The 10324-nt window shown below is 40.0% G+C and overlaps 2 long non-coding RNA genes across 3 annotated transcripts; one reads left to right on the top strand and one right to left on the bottom strand.

Annotated features, from left to right (window-relative positions):
* The first annotated feature begins 92 nt into the window (after positions 1-92).
* LOC116608903 lies at positions 93-8820 on the top strand. 2 transcript variants are annotated; one of them, XR_007305429.1, is made up of 3 exons: positions 93-262; positions 2777-2831; positions 2993-8820. It is a non-coding gene; the product is annotated as an uncharacterized LOC116608903 (long non-coding RNA). The 2 variants fall into 2 exon arrangements; XR_007305378.1 differs by having other exon boundaries at positions 2777-8820.
* Positions 8545-10279, bottom strand: LOC125557880. Its single transcript, XR_007305631.1, has 2 exons — positions 9311-10279; positions 8545-9134 (listed from the first exon to the last, which is right to left on the bottom strand). It is a non-coding gene; the product is annotated as an uncharacterized LOC125557880 (long non-coding RNA).
* Between the last annotated feature and the right edge of the window lie 45 nt (positions 10280-10324).

The following is a 10324-nucleotide window of genomic DNA, read 5'->3' as shown; positions in this document are numbered from 1 at the left end:
ACAGGAAGCCGAAAAGGTTGTTCAAAGTGCATTAAACATTTGGGCTTCCTGTGCTCGAGGGAATCTTGGTCTACCCATAAGTCCATGTTTTTTTCCCGCCTTTCTCATTGCACCAAGCGATCTTAGGGACGAGAGACGATTTCTATTTTAGCTCGATTTCTCTTTCGTGTTTATCAGCTAAGGAAGTAGGAGATATGAATGAAATGAGGTTGGCTAGGATGGGAGGTTTTAAATACCAATGGAGACGGTAATACATTCAAAGGTGGGTAACGAACGAATTTGTTTGGAAATACAAAAAGACCTCGAACTTCCTAGTTTATTTTTCGCTGTAAGAAGCATCATTTACGCATACCTGGAACTACCTTCCTATAAACTCTATTGTATTAGCCGGTTGCAGTCAACCAGTTAAACGATATAGAAGGCAACATGACCTTTACATTAAGACTCTGAAAGGAAGCATTTAAGTATGGCTTATTCGGTGTAGATGTAAACGCGTCAACGTTTGTTTTCACGTGTGAAATTATTATTTTAAACTTAAGAGAAGGGGAAAAGTTTATATGTTACGATTTTATAGGGTTGATCCACCTAACAATATCTACTGCCACCCTCACATGAACTTACATTGACATCACTAACTAAACTGTAAATTACATCCAGGTGCGTACCCAGAATTGGCTGGCTGGGGGGGGGGGGGGTGCACAGTCATAGGCATCATATAAAATGCATGGTATTGAAGATTCCTTAATAAGAAATGACCTCCTTTTGGCCGCCAAGGGTAGTTGCATGCGCACTCTGCGCACCCCCCTGTGAACACGCATGAATTCAAATCTGCCATTATTCTCTATATTCAAGCTATATCTGCAATTAGTATAAGCTAGATTAGTATATAAAACTCGGGAAACTCAGGATAAAATGCAATATATATACCTTCTAGGAGGTGGATACTTTCCTGCACCCCGAAATCAAGCAAAATTGCAGGTGTAACAGCCGATTTGCAAGTGTTTCTTAAAAGCTCGTTTTATATACTAAAACAATTTTAACATTTCCATTGAGGTTTTACAGTGGCAAATTATCTACCGAGAGCTGAAGGTTCGAGTTAGATATTTTTTAAGCCACTATCCGCTGAAATGGAAATAGTATAATTAGAGTCTTTAGTAATTCTCAATAGCATTTTTTTTCAATTTACTCATTATAAAATTGATGTCCAGTAGTCTCAAATCTCGTCTAATTTAATTCATGTTTTCTGTGGAATGCTGCATAACAATATAACGCCCTGTTTTTCCCTTGCAAAATGTCTCTGCACATGCAAATGTCTCCCAGGTCCACAACATGAATAATTAGAGGGTTCCATTGAACATACACGTTTTTTGGCTCAGGATAGAGAACAGGTAAATACCACTTCATTCTGGTTATTGTTTTACGGGATAGAGAGAGGGTGAGTAACTGTATTGTTGGTTCCCCTAAGCTCCACTAAAAAGGGGATTACAGGGAATTGCTTAATTGTTTATTTTTAAGCCAGGACATTGACTTCTCAAGAGGATTCCAAATCTAAATAATAATTGTACGAATTCTCTTTTTCGTCATGTCTAATGAAAATTATTTATACCTCTGTCCTTTGCATAATATAAAGACAACCGCTAAGCTTTCATGGGCTGAAAACAACAAAAAGGTGTATCTGCTCAAAACAAACTGTCTAGGGTATCGCAATGTTGCCCGAAGCAAAGGTAGAAAATGGAGTATGCTGCAAAAATTTTACATGGTCAGTTTAGACTTCCCACTATGATCCCCATCATGCCTTAGTATAATTGATGTCTCTCCCCAAATTTAAAGAACAATCATCCGTTATTTTGGGAAATATATTGGAAAGTTCATAAAATTCTGGTCTGTTCTAAGGAAGCTGCCTGCAGTTTTCTAGTAGATATACCACTCATTTTTTAAGGGCTACAGTTTCCGTTTGCCCAAAGCTTGGAATTTAAGATTAAGTCCATTTTTTTTATCAAGTAATCATTGAATTTTTAGAAAATATGTGAGCTGTTGTTTTTTGAGTTACCGTAGCGACGAAACAATGATTAATGTGTTTTTAGATTTTTGCAAATACACCACGCTAAAAATTATTTTAAAACCATACTCCTTGGTCAAAACTTATGACGTTTGCCTTCACATATTTGAAGTTTTAAAAAAATCTGAAAGTTAGATTTTGAGATATTTACAATTATTATATTTTTTGTTGCCTTTTTTATCTTCTACATTTACGGACATATTTCTGCAAAGAAATACTCTATTTAAAATCTGAATCTGTTGAATTGCAGCATATTTATCGGACCAATTATCGTGCCAATTTATAATTTGCTGCAAGCTTCTGATCTCATTTTATGTATAGTTAAACAACCGGCATATTTTAGGTGCAATACTTTCAAGATGATAATTTTTGCATTCAGGGCTGTACAAATAAAACTTGTCAATATAATTTTTTCTTACTTTCACAGATTAAACTTGATTATAATTACAACTCGCTAGCAAAGCACAGTGCAATGTCTTTCATTGTTTTGTTGCTATGGTAACTCAAATAACAACAGCTCACATCATAAAAAATATATATATATTTAAAAAAATATTAAAATGAAACAGAAGCACATCAAATACCGATGATTAAATACCATGAATGGAATCAGATGAGATTTGAGACTTTTAGATGTAAATTCTATTATGAGTAAATTCGAAAAAATGCTATAAAGAATTACTAATGAGCCGCCTTAACTGTATTTTATTTTTTCAGGGAAATGGCTGTGGCTCATTGTGGTGGTGACAAAACTTGTAATCTTCCAGGACAGGTAAAGTTTATTCTAAGCTTTTTAAGATTTGTGAATGATTTGGAGTAATGGTTATAATAACTTACATTTTTGTTGTTATTATAGTTGAATTATATTATGTCCATAATCAACCATTGTCAATTAAAACACAAACCTCCCTTAGACTTGACATATTTTGGCAGTCCATTAAAGGTGGTTGTTACACCAAGCACACAACAGTAGTCAATCGCAGGTCATGACAGTCCATGGTAGTCAATGGTATGTATGTCACGGCAGTACAGTCCATGGTAGTCAATGGTATGTATGTCACGGCAGTACAGTACATGGTAGTCAATGGTATGTATGTCACGGCAGTACAGTACATGGTAGTCAATGGTATGTATGTCACGGCAGTACAGTACATGGTAGTCAATGGTATGTATGTCACGGCAGTACAGTACATGGTAGTCAATGGTATGTATGTCACGGCAGTACAGTACATGGTAGTCAATGGTATGTATGTCACAGCAGTACAGTACATGGTAGTCAATGGTATGTATGTCACGGCAGTACAGTACATGGTAGTCAATGGTATGTATGTCACGGCAGTACAGTCCATGGTAGTCAACGGTATGTATGTCACGGCAGTACAGTACATGGTAGTCAATGGCAGTCCATGTAGTGGGATGTCATGGCAGTCTATGGTAATCTATGGCAATCCATGGTAGTCAATGACATTATATGGCAGTACATGGTGGTGAACTGCCTTGACTTGCCATTGCATAGTATGGCAGTCCATGGTAGTCAATGAAAGTCTATGGTAGTCCGTGGTAGTCTATGGCAAGTCATGGTAGTCATTGGCAAGTCACTACTTCGCTACTTCGCTTCGGATAACCAAGCGATCCTTTTCCTTCCAAATGCGTTGGATAGCAGCTTTTTCTTCTCTGCTAGTTGTTTGCTCATTGGTTTTTACTGCGTGTATCACCTTCTGTATGACTGGTTCCTCTTTCTGGTGTCGTGACCATCCAGCGGGAGTAACTACTAAGCTTGGAGCACTTTGCTGCTGCTGGCAGAGAGGCGGCGTCGTTGCTACATGAGCGTCACCTAACACTTACAACTCATCGAGGAAAAACACTTCTGGTTGTGCTCCAAAAGGTTGTAATAATAATAGCCTATTGTATTATTTGATTGACATTGTAATCAATACTAGATAACCGCACCCATTTGTAATCACGTATAAGCTTTAGCTCGACTATCAATAAACACTATTCAATCACTACCCTTGGAGTACGTTATTCCGCTATCCATCCTCCACTATCCTTCATCTTCTATAAAGCACGGAACATTACAAAGGTAGCAGCCTGTCTAAGAATGGTCGTAAAAAGTCCTCTCTGTTCGACTCTGGTGGAGAGCATGAGTTGTCTGCTTGTGGCATCCTGGACAAACCGTCGGCGTCCCGCACGATTTCCCTGGCCGGTAGCTGATAGTAAAGTCAAATGAAGAAATTGCAGAAAGCCAACGATGATTACTAGCACTAAGCTTGGCACTCGTCAGTAGGTAGGTCAGCAGGTTACTATCTGTTATCACATGAAACTGGCGTCCGTACTAGTTGTTGTGGAATTTCTCTGTCATGGCCCACTTTAGCGAAAGGAATTCACGACTGGACGCGTAGTATCTACTTTCCACTGCTGACAACGACCTACTGCCATACGCAATTACCCTTGGAATACCATCTTCTTGGAGTTGATACAGAGCTGCTCCAATGCCCTCGCCAGAAGCATCTGTATGCAGAACAAAAGGCTTATTAAAATCAGGGAAGGCAAGGACTGCGCTAGAGCAAACCCTGTTGATTAAGCATTCAAACGTGCTCTGACATTCCGCTGTCCAGACGAACTGGCGCTTCCTTCCTGCCTGTACCCGTAACAGCTTGTTGAGAGGTTCGGGGATAACCGAGAAACGTTTGGCAAAGGTACGGTAGTATCCGGCGAAACCCAGGAAAGTCTGCAAGTCCTAAGCATTGGTTGGAGGGTGTTGACGCCATTTCATTGAGCCATCTGACAGCTCCGCCTACATCTAAGTGACAAATTAGTGCCGATCACAAAAGGCACACGGGAATTGTACTTATTATTGTGTACCACTAGTGCCAGTGTTTCAAACGTCTCATTAGTTCCAATTTCTTCTACAGGAAAAAAATGCTACCGATATGTAGCCTATAAATCGTACATCCTGGCCGCCGGCGCCAACAACAAGTATCAGATCACTGATTGGTTTCACAGCACAATGCAACAAATAGCGTTTGTAGAATGATTCGAAAACCGATGTTACCTTACTGCCTGTTTTGAGCATCGCCAAGCCAGCATTGCCATCTGCAAAGGCCACACACACATTTGCTTCGCCAATTAGCTCGCTTGGTAATTCTCGGGCACTAATTCCAACAGGTGGGGTACTGTCCGAATTGTTTAAGGCCTGTAATTGCCCCATGGCAGAGGCCTCTGTCCGTTTCACTGGTTACCGAACTGCTGAGGTGGTCTGTTTCCCTGGTTACGGAACTGCGGGGGGTTTCTGCAGCCAATGGCCACGTGACCCCGTTCTCCACAGTTGTAGCAGGTCGGGCGGTCGCCATTAGGCTCTTGAGCCCGCCGCCCTCTCGCGATAGGGGCTCGTCCCACGTCAGAATCCAGCGGAGCACTCTCATTGGCCCAGGGCCCCAGGCCCCCCTCAAGGGTTTCCTTCAAGACTCCTCTAACCTCTCTTGAGAAACCTGCGCAGAATTCTGCTATCCATTCGGGTTTTTGTTTCTTGTTACTTTCACGGGCTTCCTGTGGTTCGGCTTTGACGGTAACATTGGATCGGACCACGCGTTTTGGGGCCTTGGTCGAGGAGAGCTATTTTTCTCCGTATCGAGCTGCAGTGATAAGCTCAGAAAAGCTTTTGCACGTGTCTTTACGGTGTCTTGCTTTGTCTTTGATCTCAGGATACAAGCCTGCCCAGAAAAGCATACGCAGTTGCCTCTCAACGGCGCTTTCGTCCGGCAAGAGTTCTGTATTCCTTACGTAAGCGAGCCTCACGTGGTCGTCGAGGCGACCCCTAATCCCACGAGTTTGGTTTTCGCTTACCCCTGTAGTGGACGGCGGATCTGTTCGGAAATCACCTCCGTCGCATAAAGGCCGCCTTGAACCATACTCTCGACTTCGAACCTCCATACTCTGTATGAAACGCCTTTGTCCTTATTCGCGCTAAACACGTAAATGGGTGAGAATCGAAGACGCGGTAGGATTTGATGTTGTTTCACGCTCGCGTTATTATTAAGGGACATGCACAGAACGAACTTCGTCTCCTTCGACTTGTAGTCCACAGCAATGTCGTAAGAAAGACTCAAGCTTCACAAATTACTTCTTAAAAACTTCAGGGGCGATCCGAATTTCTTCTCATACTCTTCGGCTAGTTTTGCCACAGGAACAAGATATTCCTCAGAGGAAGCTCCTTGTGTTTTCAACTACGCTACGAGTTCAGTAACCCGCATCTGTTCCATATACAACTTCTCCTCTATCGAAAGATCCATGTCTAACTGCTCGAACGTCCCGTCGGGGGTGCCAATATGTAATAGCTCGGTCAGGATAGGGTTTGGTGGCCCAGAGACAAAGAATTACAATGAAGTTGGGACGTTTAACAATATAATTCACTCGCTTTCAACATCGGGTCCAAGTCTAAATCTGATACACCTAGCATCATATTACTAGCGACCTAACTGTTATACAATTATCAACTTAATCTTAATTTGTTATCGAGAAGATCACACTCGCAAAGGCGACATTTACAAGATTTCACAGAAGCACAAAAATAATTTATTTCCCGCAGCAAAAAGGACTTATGACCTTCAGATCTCGGTGTCTCTCAAGAAAAACACACTAAACGTATACAGTAATAAGTCTGCAAAAATCTCCAAAAATATCATCGTAGAGGAGAAATCTTATTCTAGACAATTTCGGAAGAATCAAATCTAAAAAAGAATTCGAATACTTGCCGTAGTTTCATTGCATAGATTGATTAGTTGAACTTAAAAACACAATCATCTTTTTATCGTTATTTAGAAAGGCATTATTTATTTTATCAGATCAATTTCGATATTAGAAGTAAGTACTCGATTAAAAAGTTTTGTTCATTACAAATAGTTGGCTGTCATTTTGTGTTTTCACACCCACACACCTTTTATGATACATCGATTTTCATTAAAAGGTATATCAAATATGAGATAAATATATTGGGGACGCAAAAGGGAGCCTTTGTTTCATAATTGTTTACGACGATTCTACGATAACCTCGGTTTTACGATGGCGCGTCTTTCTCCCGGCGGAAATAAAATGAAATGTATAAGTATCTAACGATATTGGGTAAAACGATATTCTCGATTTTACGATACCAAATTTGTTCTCTCAAGAGTAATGTTTACCTCGATACAACGGTATTACCTATTCTGAGTATCAACAAAGACAGAAAAACAAGACACCACACACTACACCCATTACAGTTAATCGATTTTTTTACTTGAGTGATCTTGTTAAGGTAGGTTAGTCTTACAGAGATTAACTGAACAGTCTTACTCAGATTACAGTTACGATATTTTAATGGATTTTTCTTTATATCGCAATATCGAGCTCCTCATTGAACACCTCTTTGCAATACCCCGATTTTACGATACATATTCTTTCTCCCAAGTCATCGTAAAATCCAGGTTCCACTGTATTAAATTAATAACATATACCGGATTAAAAAATAATAACGATAATGATAATATAGAATAATAATCAGATAAGTAGTTGTATTAAAAAACCTCTTCTGACAACAGCTCATGTGACCCGCTCGTGTCTTGTCGCTCAGATAAGAGACAGTGAATTGGTAGACCTTATAAGTTATTTGCCTCGTCTGTTTCTGGCCTGCTCACTGTGGGTATAAGTTTCACAGCAGAATATATATGTGGGCAAACCAACAGTTGGAGCGGTCGGGGGCCACACATTTCTCCCTGTTTCATTAGATACAATACACCACCAAGTGGACGGACTCGAGGAGTTGAGGCGGCTGTATGGAAATTGAAGAGCTAGAGTTCGAGTGATAAATAGTCCACAAGATCCATTGTGGCCGCTTGCTCACAGATTTCGGCATCGCCCAGCAAGCTATGATAGGTGCAAAGGATTGTAAAGAGATATTGGTATAGATCCATTCATCGCTGGTGGAAGTAATCAAGTAGTGACAATAGCCAATGTCATCTATTATTTTTTTACCTCTTTGACTGTGTATTGGTGAAGATAATTCCCCCATCTTGTATTACCTGGGGCTCTGCCCCAGATGCCGGGGACGAGTTTGCAGGAAGGAGATATTCCATGTCGTTGAATTTTCGCGTTACAATATGATTGGCTGGGACCTGGGGGAGTATCCCATTCCAACCACAAATGTTTTAGGGAGTACTGCTTGGTACTTTAACTTCTCTGTTTGCTTTGAATGTAGCACACGCCACAAGAGGGTAACCGGGAGAGCTGGAAAAAGTCAGAGGGCAGGACTCGACTCCATGCATACGCCGTCAGACTCTACTTTCAAAGCGTGTCTGAATGTAATTCAAACATTTAAAAATGTTTTGATGTTATTTCTTGTTTTGAGTTTGATTCTGTCATTGTTCTTTGTCTTCATCTAGCATCGCAAACCGTTTCTCCAGCACATGCCACAATATTTTTATTTTTATTACAGTTTTGTATTTTTTTTAGATTCACAGCCTGTATGTAGGCCTGCAAATATTGTATCTTTATACAAAGCTTGAATTTGCTGAGCTTCCAATGTGTAACTCCTTACACACACTTACATTTAACTTCTTAAATCATGTCGCTCCAGCCAGATACTGATCTTGACCGTAAAAATGACACTGTCCAATTATTAAATATACACATACAGTATTAAGAAAAAGGAAAAAAAAATGATAATGATAACATAGAAAAATAATTAGATAAGGAATCATATTAAGAAAAACCTCTTCTTCTGACAACAGCTTGTGTCTTGTCGCTCAGATAAGATACAGTGAATTGGTAGACCTTGTAAATTATTTGCCTCGTCTGTTTCTGGCCTACTCACTGTGGGTATAAGTTTCACAGAAGAACACAAATGGGCAAACCGAAAGTTGGAGCGATCAGGGGCCACATTTCTCACTGTTTCACGAGGTACAGTACACCACCAGAGGTGACCTTGCCTGTTGGGGGAGGTGGGCTGTATGGAAATTGAAGAGCTAGCCTTTGAGTGATAAATAGTCCATAAGATGCTTTATGTCCACTTGCTCATAAAATTCCGCGCTCGCCCAGCAATCTACGATAGGGGAAAAGGAGATATTGGTATAGATCCATTCATCGCTGGTGGTAGTAGTCGTGACAAAAGCCCTGTAAACTGAGAAGGCCTTCACCAAAGACTAAATGTCATCTTTTGTTTTTTTTTTACCTCTTTAACTGGATAATAGTGGAGTTAAGCGTCAAATCTTGTATTACCTAGGGCACTGCCTCGGATGCTAGGTACGAGTTTGCGGAGATTCCTCGGGCAATGGATTTTTGTGTTACGATCTCATTGTCCAACTTGGCCGGGACCAGGATGTATCCCATTTCCACCACAATTGTTTTGGGGAATACCGCTTGGTACTGGACTTCTCTGTTTGCCCTGAAAGTAGCACATGCCACGAAAAGGTAATCGGGAGGGCTAGGCGGGACGCGAGTCCATACACGTGCGGTCAGACTCGACTTTTAATCTGTTTGAATATAATTCATGTTCGTTTCTTGTTTTGAGTTTTTCCCGTCCTTGTTCTTCATCTAGCATCGAAGATTGTTTCTCAGCACATGTCAGTATTTCTTTTCGATTGAGCTCTGCTAGTTTTTTTTATCTCATTTTCTTGAGTGAACTCCATTGCCAGTACATTCTTGTGACTTGGGGTGTCGTGTTTCTGAAACCGATAGCCATATGAAAATTGCTTATTGCAGAAGGGAAGCAGCGTGCTTCAAAGTGATTACATTGGCGTTAAAGGGGGGTATCTTTCTACATTACTAATTTTGCTCACGTTAGATATTGCTATTTTGAAACATGGTCTTATTATAACCTATTATAAAAGCATAACTTATTATATTAGCATATACAATATATGTATATATAAAAAAACCGATAGCCATATGAAAATCGCTTATTGCAGAAGGGAAGCAGCGTGCTTCAAAGTGATTACATTGGCGTTAAAGGGGGGTATCTTTCTACATTACTAATTTTGCTCACGTTAGATATTGCTATTTTGAAACATGGTCTTATTATAACTTATTATATAAGCATAACTTATTATATAAGCATATACAATATATAGAATAAGAAATAAATAAAAAGGTTAATGTTAAAATACGTAATCTTTGTAAAAACCAATTCAATACAGCTGCCCCCTCAACCGATTTAATATTGTGGAAGCTGTCTTTTAGGGATGAGTGTTCTCCTGCAATAAATGAAAATAACTGGGAAGGTCATACTGAAAC

Source organism: Nematostella vectensis, chromosome 1 (genome assembly GCF_932526225.1).
Source record: "Nematostella vectensis chromosome 1, jaNemVect1.1, whole genome shotgun sequence".
Classification (NCBI taxonomy): domain Eukaryota; kingdom Metazoa; phylum Cnidaria; class Anthozoa; order Actiniaria; family Edwardsiidae; genus Nematostella; species Nematostella vectensis.
The sequence above is the reverse complement of the archived record's forward strand: the minus strand, read 5'-3'. Positions and strand labels throughout refer to the sequence as shown.